The 15067-nt window shown below is 42.2% G+C and overlaps 2 protein-coding genes and 1 pseudogene across 2 annotated transcripts in view; 1 reads left to right on the top strand and 2 right to left on the bottom strand.

The window, feature by feature from the left end:
- The window catches only part of LOC139274101 (zinc finger protein 420-like), a 506104-nt gene that overhangs the window by 185301 nt on the left and 305736 nt on the right, over positions 1 to 15067 (bottom strand). The gene's annotated exons all lie outside the window — the stretch shown is intronic.
- Positions 1 to 15067, bottom strand: part of LOC139273552 (zinc finger protein 208-like) — a 115756-nt gene that overhangs the window by 86014 nt on the left and 14675 nt on the right. The window lies entirely within an intron of this gene.
- On the top strand, positions 32 to 12257 carry LOC139272876 (zinc finger protein 664-like; annotated as a pseudogene).

The following is a 15067-nucleotide window of genomic DNA, read 5'->3' as shown; positions in this document are numbered from 1 at the left end:
TTGCAGACGGAAAACACAAACCAAACATCACGTCAAGATCTGACTGAATCATTCGATTCCTCAGGCCTTTGAATGTGGAAGGAGAAATGTTTGTCTGTTCTGTCTGTGGCTACGGATTTCAAACATCAGTGTGACTAGAAAAACACCAAGACACACACACCCGAGTGAGAGTGTTCCAGTGCACTGACTGTGGTAGGAACTTTAACCAGTTACACAGCCTGGAAAAACATCGCACCATTCACTGCGGGTAGGAACTGTACACGTGTTCTGTGTGTGGATGAGGCTTCAACTGGAGAGACACAAGGGCACCAGCACCATGGAGAAACCATGGAAATGTGGGGACTGTGGGAAGGGATTCAAATTACCGTCCCTGCTGGAAACTCATCGACGCAGTCACTCCGGGGAGAGACCGTTCGCCTGTTTACTGTGTGGGAAGGGATTCATTTGTTCATTCCACCTTCTCACTCACCAGCGAGTTCACACTGGAGAGAGACCGTTCACCTGCTCCAGTGTGGGAAGGGATTCACGACCTCATCCCAGCTGCTGATGCACCAGTGAGTTCATACTGGCGAGAGACCGTTCACATGCTCAGTGTATGGGGAGAGATTTACTCAGTCATCCAGCCTGCTGAGACACCAGCGAGTTCACACTGGGGAGAGACCGTTCACCTGCTCAGTTTGCAGGAAGGGATTCACTGCCTCATCCCACCTGCTGATGAGACACCAGCGAGTTCACACTGGGGAGAGGCTGTTCACCTGCTCCGTTTGCAAAAAGGGATTCACTACCTCATCCCACCTGCTGACACACCAGCGAGTTCACACTGGGGAGACACCGTTCACCTGCTCCGTGTGTGGCAAGGGATTCACTGTCATCCCGCTTGCTGACACACCAGCGAGTTCACACTGGGGAGAGGCCTGTATGTGCGGTGGAATTCACTACTTCCTCCAACCTGCTGAGACACCAGCGAGTTCACAAGTGACTGCAGGGTTTGGATTCTGCTGTTATCCCAGATTGAATCGTGTTCATTCTGACAGTTGAGGTTTCTTTCTGCTGATATTGATTTCCCTATAACTGGGCTGGAATTTAATATTCTGGATATTTGACCAATCAATCAAGGGAAAAGGCTGATAAAAATAATGCTGATTGTATTTGCATCCATCCTTAACTCTTTAAAGGGCTTTCTTGAAATACTGAAAACTACAACAAATGGAGCTAATCTTTTTTAAACAATTGTGAATAAAATGAATTGAGTCTGCAGGTTGGTTTTGGATTTCTCTGGGATGGAGCCAGACAAGATGTGCCTTGATATACCGCCGGTGTCCAGTAGATGACGATGTCCTTCCAATTAACTCTGACTGAGAGGAGCGTGACTGCCCCCTAGGGCAGGAGGAATGAGGGCAGCTCAGGGTCAGACACTGATCTCATTCTCCCCACAAGGACATCACACACGGCACCCCCCACCCCCCCCCTCTCCCTGGGGCAGCTCAGACACTGAACATACTGCACCCCACAGGGACATCACAAACTGCCCCCTTCCTAGGGCAGCTCAGGGTCAGCACTTGGAGTCAGAAGGGGAAGATCCAGTTTTCATGGATGATGTAGGAACCAACAACATAGGTAGGACTAGGAATGAGGTCTGCTCAAAGAGATAGAGGAGTTGGGGTCCAAATGAAAAAGCTAAACCTCAAAGGTAATAATCTTTGGATTGTTACCTGAGCCGCATGCCAATTGTTATAAGGATAAGCAGATTAGAAAGTAAATGCGTGGCCCAAAGAGTGGTGTGGGAGGCATAAGTTTGCTTTATGCGCAATAGCACCAGCACTGGGTAAAGAGGGAGCTGTTCCACTGGGATGGGCTTGACTTGAACTGGGCAGGAACCAGTGTCCTGGCGAATCGAATAACTAGGGCAGTAAACAGGGCTTTAAACTAATGAAGGTGGGGTGGGGAGATCCAGGAAAATACAACACGGTTTAGATACAGAGAAACAGCAACAAGAGACATGTCAAGGCTGTAGAGCAGAGCAGAGTTTTGGGTAAAAATAAGCAGAATGTATCGGGAAGGGACAGAGAGAACAACAAAGGTAATCGGGCATTACTGACTAAGGCGACATTAGCGAAAAATAGAAAAAAGTCAAAATTTAAGGCACTATATCTGAATGCATGAAGCATTCTCAACAGAATAGGTGAATTAATAGTGCTGATAAAAAATTAATCTGTTTTAATCTAATAGGCATTACGGAGACGTGGTTGCAAAGTGACCATGGTTGAGAACTAAATATTCCAGGATACGGAACTTTTAGAAGCAATAGCAAAATGGAAAAGGAGGAGGGGTAGCCCTGATAATAAAAGATGGGATAAAGACAGTCGAGGGAAAGGATCTTAGCTCGTAAAATCAAGAAGTAGAACCAGTTTGGGTGAAGCCAAGAAATAGCAAGGGGCAGAAAACATTGGTGGGAGTTCTTTATAGGCTCCCAAACCATAGTGGTAATGTAAGGCACTGTATGAATCAGGATATTAAAGATACATGTAACAAAGTTAATACAATAATCATGGGGGACTTTAATCTGCATATAGACTGGGCAAACTGAATTTGCAGTAATAGTGTGGAGGATGAATTCATGGAAGGTATACAAGATGGTTTTCTAGATCAGTATGTTGAGGAACCAACTAGTGAACAGGTTATTGTATATCTAGTAGTGTACAATAAGAAAGGGTTAATTAATAACCTTATAGTAAAAGGTCCCTTAGGGAAGAGTGACCATAATATGTTAGAATTTTGCATAACGTTTGAAAGTGATTTTAATTAAATCCAAAACTAGGGTCTTAAATTTAAACAAAGGAAACTATGTAGGTATGAGGGCAGAGTTGGCTAAGTTAGATTGGGAAAATACATTAAAAGGAATGACTGTAGAAAAGCAATGGCCATCACTTAAATAATTAATTAATAATTTACAACAAACATACATTCCATTAAGGCATAAAAACCCCACAGGAATAGTGGTCCAACTGTGGCCAACAAGAGAAGTTAAAGATAATATTAGATCAAAGGAAGATGCTTATAATGTTGCCAAAAGTAAGCCTGAGGATTTGGAAGATTTTAAAATTCAGCAAAGAAAGACCAAAAAATTGATGAAAGGGAAAATAGAATGAGTAAGCTAGTGAGAGACATAAAAACAGACTGCAAAAGCTTCTATATGTATATGAAAAGGAAAAGATTAGCAAAGGTAAACGTGGGTCCCCTACAGGTGAAGACAGGAGAAATTACAATGGGGTATAAGGGAATGGCAGAGAAAATAAATTGTGCTTGTTTTCATGAAGATGCAAAAAACCTGCCAGAAATATTGGAGAACCAAGGGTCTAGTGAGAATGAAGAACTGAAAGAAATTAGTATTAGTACAAAAATGATACTGGAGAATTTAATGGGGCTGAAAGACGATAAATCTCCTGGGCCTGATGGCCTACATCCTAATGTTTTGAAAAAGGTAGCTAAAGAAATGGTGGATGCATTGGTTGTCAGCTTCCAAAATTCCATAGATTCTAGAATGGTTCCTGTAGGGGCAAAAAAAAAAGGGGAAAAGTAATTTAGTGTAATTAAAATATAAAGTAAGAAAGACTGAGAGACAAGTTTACATGCGTTCATAGTAGAAAGCTGAATCCCACATCCGAGCAATTAAGTTGAAACACTATGGTCAGATAAATTCTCTTCGCACCCCCCCCCAGGATTTATGTAGACAGCTTACAGAAATAACGAGAGAAGGCCATGACGTTCCAGACACAGGAGATAATAGAGACAAAGGTCTCTTTAAAGCAGAGTGTAACCAGACTCTGCCAAAGATAATAAGCCTGGGAAGATGTTCCTCGGATGGTATACACAACACACAGGGGCTGTTCCCTAGCAATGGCTGTCAGAACTGAATGTACCAATAGAATCATTAGAAATTACTGTAACCAATAGAATCATTAGAAATGACTACCAATGAAATTGCCTTTAACCTGTATCAACCAATGTATTAGTAGTAGGTGGGCAGGGACTGATGGAAAATGGAACACTTGCCCGTCTAGTTTTTGTTTTTCGGCTCTATAAACAAGTAATTGAATCGCTTGTCCTGTGAGACCGGGAGCAGAGCAAACAGCGAGTGAACTGTTTGCAACCGGTTCTCCCTTGATACATCAGGTTTTAATAAACAACTCTTTTCTCTTTAAAATATGAGTGTTATGTTTTTAATACTCCACAACATTTTTGGCGTCACGAACAGGATGCCACGGGCAGTCTACAGATGAACATATACGAATCCATCATGAGTGAGTATCATTAACTACCACTCATAATCCGATGCAGGACGTTATGAGATGTGTCTGTTGCCCGGGGTACATTAAATCTGTGAAGGGTCAGTTATGGTGTAAAAGACTTGAGGGAATTCGGAAGTCACGATAGACACTATCATAAGGCTTCGATGTAGAAGTGGCCTCTAAGTTTAAGGGGAACTGGATAGAAGAAACATTAATATTTTAGAGTACAGATAAATCGATAAGTGTGTTGATGGGGATTGCTGGCTCTAGGGGTAGAGGGACAATCAGTATCTAGAGATACAGTTTATATTGGTAAGAAGTCGTTGAGACCATAAACACCGGGGTTAGGTGATACAAAGTGGGAAGACGTTCTGTATCTGACAATACAGTGAAACTGATATAAGGGCAGATGTACCAAAACCTGAATATTGCGTGTAAAAATACACTAGATTGGGGGCCAAATGGCTCGCTTAGTAGATATTTTTTGGTTGACCATAAAAAACCTGATAGTGACTATCTTAAGTGACAGATGGATCCAAAAATAGAACCGGCCAAACAATTAATAAGCTTTGTTGAATGAAAAAATACTTTTGTGATTGCCTATCTTTAAAATGAAAAGTGCTTGTGTGATTTTTGACTGCCGAATATTTGAGGTGGGAATTAATGAATTTTTCATGTGTCTGAAAGCTGTTTGAAGAAATGGTGGAGCAGTCTGTTTGTTTTAGCCCCACCACTTTTTCAGACAGAGTGAAAGTTTTTTTTAACCCTTTGTAGTGTTGTCCTGTATGTGGGAAGTTTTAAGAAAGTATAAACTAGAATTATATTACATTTTAAGTTAGAAACGCAGGTGTGGAGTTATTCGGTTGATAAGTTATGGGGCTAGGAAATGCACAAAGGATAGGTTTGTTTAACAAAAGGTACCCGTTTGTTTAAAAAAAAAAATTCGACACACTCACTTGTCAAAAGAAAACACGTAATCATTGATTACATTGTGTTGAAAGACAATAAATTTAGTCTAGGAATGAGATAAGAACGGAGAAGGGAAATTGTAATGCCTTAAAAAAAAAGTCTGCGAGGCTGCAGGCTTGGGGAAGTGCACCTCCATTTTCCTTTGTGTAAAACCTTGACATGAAAGCTTCTATCTCAGTAAAAAAAAGTTCTAAATAAAAGATTGGCAGTACAATATTTGAATTGGGATTTTGAGATATTTCAGATGATTCGCCTTGATAAACATTTTGGTTGTATTGGAAAATCTTGGGTTTGAAAGCCTTTTTAATAAAATTACACAACTACTGTGTCAGAAACTGAAGCTTTAAAAGATGTAATTTATGAGGGACTGTATCACAAAGTATATCTTGAAGTTACAGAGCAAAAGATTTTCGACGTATGCTATTCCTACTTGAATTGGCGTTTTTAACATGCAACTTCTAAAACAGAATTTAGGCACATAATTATAAAACAAGTACTTTGTATTCTGTGATCTGTGAATCACTTAGAAACTATAAGCATAAATGAGAAGTCCGATATTAAAAAAAACAGTATTACCATATTTGATATTTTGTAATCCAACAATAATACAAATAATACAAAAGGAAAGCTGAAATTAGGATGGGCACAGTAAAGAGTTAATCTTGTTGTGAAAGTTTCGAGTACCACTGGTTAAGAAAAGGCACAACAAAATACTGAGATTCATTTAAAATAAAAAAGTTAAATCTGATTTCTTAAAAAAAGGAAATAAAACTAAAAGTTTTGGAAACAATCTAGAAATACCTTCAGGGATCAGGTCAAACTCCTGGGCAAGTGGGGAGCTATCTGCGAAAGTGTAAAAGGACTTTGGAAAAATATTAAAACTACACGCTTTAGCAGTTTAGAACAAAGGACAATATAAGTTGAACTTGTGACTTCAGATACGGTGGTTGAAGAACGACAGAAAGTGAGATAACAGAAAGCAGCTTTCAAAGCCTACGTACTAGATTCTGTTCCAGTTATGGAAGAGACATGGGCGTAAACATTAGCCTGTCACATGGGCAGAACCAACGGTTGAGCAGCTGTCAGTCACAGATATATATTGTTCGGTCAGAGAGTCTTTGCTCGAGTTCTGTCCCCTGCATGCTTGTAATAAAATTTCTCTCATCATAACCTACCCATGACTCCGGGTGGTTTCTTTGGGCTGAAGTTTTGGCTCAAGTTGCTTCTATTTTTTTGGAGCAACTAGTTTAATATGGAGTATCTTAGAAATTGCAATTTTCGGCATTTAGTTTGCTCCAGTTTAAGTGAGTTGGTATGGTTTTGTTTTAGTACAGGTTTTTTTTTCCCAAAAGGGGACATTACCAGCCACTTGCACCTCTTTTTTGCAAGTTTAGGCAGTGAAAAGTTACTCCAAACTAAGTTACAACTTTTGTACGCTCTGAAAAACCTTGCGGACTTTAGAAATCAGGTGCAGGTAGCCAGAGATAGGGGGGGAAAGGGAAGTTAGAGGATTTTCCAAAGCATTAAACACTTCACTTTTAAAAATAAAGAACCATCATCAATAATAAATGATAAATAAATCCATAAATAAAAAATAAAAAATTCAATAAATCAATAAATAAAAAATAAAAAGTTCCTACCTCACTTTCCTATTTGGGAGCACCGGGAGCCCTCCAGCACTGCACACAGCAACAAGCACATGCAGCCCATTCACGCAGGCAGCAATACTCGCGTCTTGCCCCCAATCTCTTTGTTTTCCTCCTACCCCCGCCCCTCCAAACATTTCCGAGACAGTCCCAAGGAACACTCGATGGCCTCAGTCAGTGAGAGCAATCGACATCTCCCTTCTTGGTCACTTTTGCCAGCAATTCTCCCTTTCTTGTTTGCCATCTCCAGGTCCGAGCTCAGGATCTCCTCCTCCTCCGCATAGTCGGTCACCTGCTCTAGGAGCCCATTCGGCCAGGGCTAGGGTCTGCATGCTTTGGGCCCCTCCCACACAGCCTGCAGCACACGCACACAGAATCTGGGGGCCAGGAGCTACTGCACATGTGCGCATACTCCACTGCGCATGCGCGCGGCTGCCGGCACTCTTTTTGGCCCAGGGCTCTGGTTCCGCCCCCAGCTACTTGTGCTGCACTGTGTTGACTGTGAAACAGGCCTGCTGGACTCGGAAAATCGCGAGGTAAGAGTTAGGCACTTTTCATTCTCAAAAATAGATGGGCCTCTTGGAGTGTGCCATTCTGGGAGGACATCTGAAACCTGGGCCCAGTATTAGGATCATTACAAGATAGAATCAGAAAGTATGTGAGCGAATTGACTGAGCAGTTGAAAGGTATGTGACACAAGGTCCGAGAAAGGCAGAAGGAAGAGAACGAAGGCGGTGAGATAACCACCTCGGCTATAATCCCCTAGATGGGGGCAAAGGTAATGGTTAAGGAAGTGGCAGAGAAACCAGGGTTCGCACCTAGGTGGAGTGGACCATTTGAGGTATTAATTAGTGGAGATACATGTCCTTGCGTGAATATGAAAGATAGGGGCCGATGGAAGCACTGCTCCCAGCTGAAATAATATAAAGGTACGACAGATGGACTTTTTAGAGGATTAGGATGTATATTTGCAGTATTAGGGATACTGGCTATAATAAAATGGATCTGGAAAAGGGCACATGTCTGGAGAAATGGTGCAAACAATCTGGTTAAAATAGAAATGGTAAGACTAACTAAAAACCTGGAATATCCAGGATGTTTTTTATCAACAGAATATAAGCATGATCACCACTGCCCTTATGCGTCTACAAGGACAAGCTACAAGGCTGCCCCTCGGGGGCCCAGAAGCATATTCCCACACCAGAGGGTACAACAACTACATAAAGCAGCCCCTAGGGGGCGGCATCCAAGCATCAGGAGCGTTTATCTTGAAGCCACAAGATAAGTGGATAAATGTTACCTGAATATTGTAAACCAGGGGAATTAACCTTGGGAAAGCGATTGGTAGTTAAACTTGGAACAGAAGCTACGTTGTTATTTGACAATGTGCAGCATAAAATGTTACCCGTGAGCATAAATTTAACAGCCCTATACCTGTCAGAAAAGCTTAGCCCCAAGACTAAAGCGTTGTATACACAATTGCTAGACACAATCCTGAGAAAAGCTAGTGACACATCAGGAGCAAGGAAGTATCACAAGCAGCTGAGACACAAAGGAGGAAGACAGAGGAGATCTATAGGGAATGATGTATTAACTGGAGTAGGTACAGGGACCTTTCTAGTAAATGCACTAGATATACAGGCGATTCAAGCATGAGCAGATAGTTTGAGGGGAACGATGGAGGTACAGATGAGGAAACAGGCCGGGATAGGGATAGAATCTTCAGAGTTAGGATCTAAAACATCCAAAATACTGCTGGAGGGTATATCCATATTGGAAGGCCATGCACGAACAATTAACGAGCTAAATAAGCAGGAATGAGAGGACGATGCCGAGGTCAGGAAAAGAGACACATGTTATGCCTATGGGAGATGGATGATCGGTCAGGTGAGACACAATGCAAACCAAGCCAGTTCCAGATTGGATAAATAACACCCAGTTGAAGGAAATGGCACAGCACACTGGGCCATTAGACGCATGCACCCTGAAAGGAATGACTAGGGTGTATGCGGTTACAGGAGGATGTGAGGGAGATCAAACATAATACGAGGGGAAGAGTACATCCGCAATGGACCAGAATGAGATAAAAAAAGAATGGAAATATAAGGGGAATATCTTTATCCGGATGCCGGAGAGAAGGAAGCCTAACTGTATGCCCTCACCCAGTGGGAGACGGGAGCAAGGATAGCTGCAGGTTTGACAATACTACGGAAGGATGTGTCATTGGAATAAGCCCTGCCCGAACCGAACCCACACATTACGCCTATCAAGGGTGAGGAGAATATTGTGTGGTAACTACAATTACAGAGGCTTGAATTGTAACCTTACAATGTGAAACTTTTGCTTTACTCCCAGAGTGTCGGTGGCAGTGGGAAGAGCACACATGACGTATATACACGCCAGAAAGACAATGATATTAAATATAAGTGATAAGATTAAGCAAGATATTGATGATTACATGGAAGAGCAAGCACCACCAATTCCCCTGTTACTTGAAGATTTAACTGAGCTCAAAGGACTATTAAGAAATAACATTAAAATATATTATGAGCTAAAGGATAAAGGCAAAGAACTGGACAGTGAAATAAAGGATAACCTGAAAAACCCGCCTTGATACTTGAGATTATACATCCATGGATAAGAATCCTTTCACATACCCTAGTGGTAGCATAGACAGTAATAGCCTTGATTTGGTTGGTGATGTTATGTAACAAGTGCAAAGACAGGAGAGGCATACCCAAGCAAAGTTACAAGCTAGGAATTAGAATTATATTCCATGCGTTAGTCCTAGTGCAGCAATAGTGGAGGCAGATACAAAAGATGCAGAGTGAAGATGTGGCCAAGGCCTGTAACCAAGAACGCAGAAAGCCTTTGTTAGATCCGAAAAGGGGTAATCAAACACAAAGACGGCATGAATACCTGATGAATCATGGCTGTCCCAATCCTATTGCCTGATCAACGAAACCGAGGTGGGAGACACACGAATTAAGACATGGAAAGGCAGGGAAAGGAAAATTGTTGTTCATGGTGGGTATTCGGGGTTACCACCTGATCAAATGGGGGATTGTAGGGGCAAAAAAACTCAATTAGGGGAAAAGTAAGATGGTGTAATTAAAATATCAAGTAAGATAGACTGAGAGACAAGTTTACATGCGTTCATAGTAGAATAGCTGAATCCCACATCCCAGCAATTAAGTTGAAACACTAAGGCCAGAGAAATTCTCTTTGGAGATAAGAACCCCCTCCCCTCCGTGCCTCCCCTCCCCCCCCAGGATTTATGTAGACAGCTTACAGAAATAACGAGAGACGACCATGACGTTCCAGACACAGGAGATAATAGACACAAAAGCCTCTTTAAAGCAGAGTATAACCAGACTCTGCCAAAGATAACAAGCCTAGGAAGATGTTTCTAGGATGGTATACACAACTCACAGGGGCTGTCCCCTAGCAACGGCTGTCAGAACTGAATGTACCAATAGAATCATTAGAAATTACTATAACCAATAGAATCAGTAGAAATTACTGTACCAATGAAATTACCTGTAACCAGTATTAACCAATGTATTAGTAGCAGGTGGGCGGGGACTGGTGGAAAAATGGAACACTTCCCCACCTAATTTCTGTTTTTCAGCTCTATAAACATGTAATTGCACTGCTTGTCCTGTGAGACAGGGAGCAGAGCACCAGCGAGTGAACTGTTTGCAACCAGTTCTCCCTTGATATATCAGGTTTTAATAAACATCTATTTTCTCTTTAAAAGACCTTTCTTGTGTGAGTGTTATATTTTTAATACTCCACAACAGTTCCCGTGGATTGGAAGGTAGTGAATGTAACTTGGCTATGTAAGAAAGGAGGGGGAGAGAAAACAGGGAACTACAGACCAGTTAGCCTGACATCAGTAGTAGGGAAAATGCTCAATCTATTATTAAGGACATGGTAACCGCACTTAGAAAATAATAATAAGATTGGGCAGTGTCAACATGGCTTTATGAAAGGGAAATCATGTTTGACAAATTTGTTGCGAGTTTTTTGAGTTTGTAACTAGTAGAATAGATAAGGAGGAACCAGTGAATTTGGTGTATTTTCATTTTCAGCAGGCATTCGATAAGGTGCCACACGAGGTTATTAAACAAACTTAGGGCTCATGGGATTGGGGATAACATACTAGCATGGAATAAGGATTGATTAATGGACAGAAAACAGAGAGTAGGAATAAACGGGTAATTTCCAGGTTGACAGACTGTAACTAGTGGGGTATCACAAGGATCAGTGCTTGGGCCACAGCTATTCACAATGTATATCAATAGTTTGGATGAGAGGACTAAATGTTATATATCAAAGTTTGCTGATGATACAAAGCTACATAGGAATGCAAGTTGTGAGGAGGGTGCAAAGAGGCTTTAAGGGGATATAGAGAGGTTAAGTGAATGGGAAAGAACATGGCAAATGGAATATTATGTGGAGAAATTTGAAGTTATCCTCTTTGGTAGGAAAAACAGAAAAGCTGACTATTTTTTAAATCATGAAAGATTGGGAAATGTTAGTGTTCAAAGGGGCCATGGTGTCCTTGTACACGAACCACTGAAAGTTAACATGCAGGTACAGCAAACAATTAAGAAAGCAAATGGTATGTTAGTCTTTATTACAGGAAGATTTGCGTAGAAGAGTAAAGACATCTTACTGCAATTATATTGGGCCCTGCTAAGACGACACCTGGAGTATTGTATCCAGTTTTGGTCTCCTTAACGAAGGAAGGATATACTTGCCACAGAGGGAATGCAACGAAGGTTCACCGATGAGGCCAGCGATGTCCTCATTCCATTAACGAATAAGAAGATCCCTCACCGCCCTGACTTTGCCTTTTTGAGGGACTGTGGCCTGGTATGGCTGTGTTAGAGAGGGTGGGGCCGCGCGCCAGGGGGAGACCATAGATAGAAAGGAGGAAAGGTAGAAAGGGACAGAAGGATAGAAAATGGATGACTGTCACAGAGAGAACTGGCTGATCAGAAAAAGGAACAAAAAACAAAGGAAGATAGAAACAGATGGAGAGGGAGAAGAGGGCAGATGGGTTGAGGAGAGGTGACAGGAGAGATGGAAGACAGGCAGAGAAATAGAAATAGCCAGATCTTTCTCCTTCCACATTTCGGCTCTCTATAAATTACAGACTGTTTCTATCGTGGCATCAATGAGGCTCAAAGTGCTCGGTTAGATTACGTCATGCTCTCTTCATGTAATGGAGGTGGAGAACTGCATCTCGCCATAGAACCAGTCCCAGACTATTTCATAACCAGCTATAGCTTTTGTTTTCCATTTTTGGCAGATAACCAATGAGAAACCATTTTTAGCATATTGAGCCAACATCATGCTAATGTCAATGGAGGACTGGATAATTTGCGATGTCCAGCTGTGTGCTCTGGTCACTGGGTGGACTGACCCCTGGGTTGTACCTGCACACCTGCAGTTTACCTTTGCTGTTCTGTTACTTACTGTCACCATAAGATAAGAAATAGGAACAGGAGTAGGTCATTTGGCCCCTCGAGCCTTCAGTGAGATCATGGCTGATCTTCAACTTCAACTCCACTTCCCTGCACTATCCCCATATCCCTTGATTCCTTTAATAGCGAAAAATATATTGATGTCTGTTGAATATACACAACGACTGAAATTCCACAGTCCTCTGGGAGAGAGAATTCCAAAGATTCACCAACCTCTGAGTGAAGAAACCTCTCCTCATCTCAGTCACTTTATCAAGGAGGCTTTGAAGATGCCCTTGAAACATTACCTCTGCACACGTGAGGCTCTCTTGCTGTGTTGAGCACTTGTTTTGGGAGTCTCGTGTCCAGCATGCAGACAATGTGACCCACCCAATGGAGCTGGTCGAGTGTGGTCAGTGCTTCGATGCTGGTGATGTTGGTCTGATCAGGAACATAATAACATAAGAAATAGGAACAGGAGTAGGCCATACAACCCCTCGAGCCTGCTCCGCCATTCAATAAGATCATGGCTGATCTGATCATGGATTCAGCTCCCTTCCCCACCCGCTCCCCTAACCCCTTATCCCCTTATCGTTTAAGAAACTCTCTATTTCTGTCTTAAATTTATTCAATATCCCAGCTTCCACAGCTCTCTGAGGTAGCGAATTCCACAGATTTACAATCCTGTGAGAGAAGAAATTTCTCCTCATCTTTGTTTTAAATAAGCATCCCTTATTCTAAGATTGTGCCTCTTCAGTGGAAACATCCTCTCTGCATCCATCCTGTCAAGCCCCCTCATAATCTTATACATTTCGATAAGATCACATCTCAATCTTCTGAATTCCAATGAGTAGAGGCCCAACAAGTCAACCCCCTCATTCCCGGAATCAACCTAGTGAACCTTCTCTGAACTGCCTCCAAAGCAAATATATCCTTTTGTAAAATATGGAAACCAAAACTGCACGCAGTATTCCAGCACTGACATTGGTGCATCTATCCTCCCAGGAGATTTGCAGGATCTTGCGGAGACATTGTTGGTGGCATATCAACAGCGATTTGAGGTATCTACTGTACTGTATATAATTGCAGTAAGAAACCTTTACTCTTATATTTAAATCATCTTGTAATAAAGGCCAAAATTCCCTGGATTCTGGGGAGGTCCCAGCAGATTGGAAAACTGCAAATGTAAAGCCCCTATTTAAAAAAGGAGGCAGACAAAAATCAGGAAACTATAGACCAGTTAGCCTCATATCTGTGGTTGGGAAAATGTTGGAGTCCATTATTAAAGAAGCAGTAGCAGGACATTTGGAAAAGCATTCGGTCAGGCAGAGTCAGCATGGATTTATGAAGGGGAAGTCATGTTTGACAAATTGCAGAAATTCTTTGAGGATGTAACAAACAGAGTGGATAAAGGGAACCAGTGGATGTGGTGTATTTGGACTTCCAGAAGGTATTTGACAAGGTGCCACATAAAAGGTTACTGCACAAGATAAAAGTTCACGGGGTTCGGGGTAATATATTAGTATTATATATGTGGAGTTGTATTTACTCTGTACAGCCACCGGAGGGCTCATTCCCCAGAGTCCCAAGAGATCCCATAATCCCTCGGGAGCACAGGTATTTAAGAAGGCTTCACAGTTTGGAGAGGCACACTGGAGACCTGCAATAAAGACTAAGGTCACACGTTACTTTGAGTTCACAGTATTCAGTCTGACTCTTTCTCCATATACAACAACTGGCGACGAGATACATAGAAACATAGAAAATAGGTGCAGGAGTAGGCCATTCGGCTCTTCTAGCCTGCACCGCCATTCAATGAGTTCATGGCTGAACATGCAACTTCAGTACCCCATTCCTGCTTTCGCGCCATACCCTTGATCCCCCTAGTAGTAAGGACTTCATCTAACTCCTTTTTGAATATATTTAGTGAATTGGCCTCAACAACTTTCTGTGGTAGAGAATTCCACCGGTTCAACACTCTCTGGGTGAAGAAGTTTCTCCTCATCTCGGTCCGAAATGGCTTACCCCTTATCCTTAGATTGTGTCCCCTGGTTCTGGACTTTCCCAACATTGGGAACATTATTCCTGCATCTAACCTGTCTAAATCCATCAGAATTTTAAACGTTTCTATGAGGTCCCCTCTCATTCTTCAGAACTCCAGTGAATGCAAGCCCAGTTAATCCAGTTTTTCTTGATAGATCAGTCCCGCCATCCCGGGAATCAGTCTGGTGAACCTTCGCTGCACTCCCTCAATAGCAAGAATGTCGTTCCTCAGGTTAGGAGACCAAAACTCCAGGTGTGGCCCAGTACAACTGTAGCAACACCTCCCTGCCCCTGTACTCAAATCCCCTCGCTATGAAGGCCAACATGCCATTTGCTTTCTTAACCGCCTGCTGTACCTGCATGCCAACCTTCAATGAATGATATACCATGACACCCAGGTCCCGTTGCACCTCCCCTTTTCCTAATCTGTCACCATTCAGATAATAGTCTGTCTCTCTGTTTTTACCACCAAAGTGGATAACCTCACATTTATCCACATTATACTTCATCTGCCAAGCATTTGCTCACTCACCGAACCTATCCAAGTCGCTCTGCAGCCTCATAGCATCCTCCTCGCAGCTCACACTGCCATCCAACTTAGTGTCATCCGCAAATTTGGAGATACTACATTTAATCCCCTCGTCTA

The sequence above is a fragment of the Pristiophorus japonicus genome, chromosome 9 (genome assembly GCF_044704955.1).
Source record: "Pristiophorus japonicus isolate sPriJap1 chromosome 9, sPriJap1.hap1, whole genome shotgun sequence".
NCBI classification, from domain to species: Eukaryota; Metazoa; Chordata; class Chondrichthyes; family Pristiophoridae; genus Pristiophorus; species Pristiophorus japonicus.
Note: the sequence above shows the minus strand (reverse complement) of the source record. Positions and strands in the feature narration are given on the sequence as shown.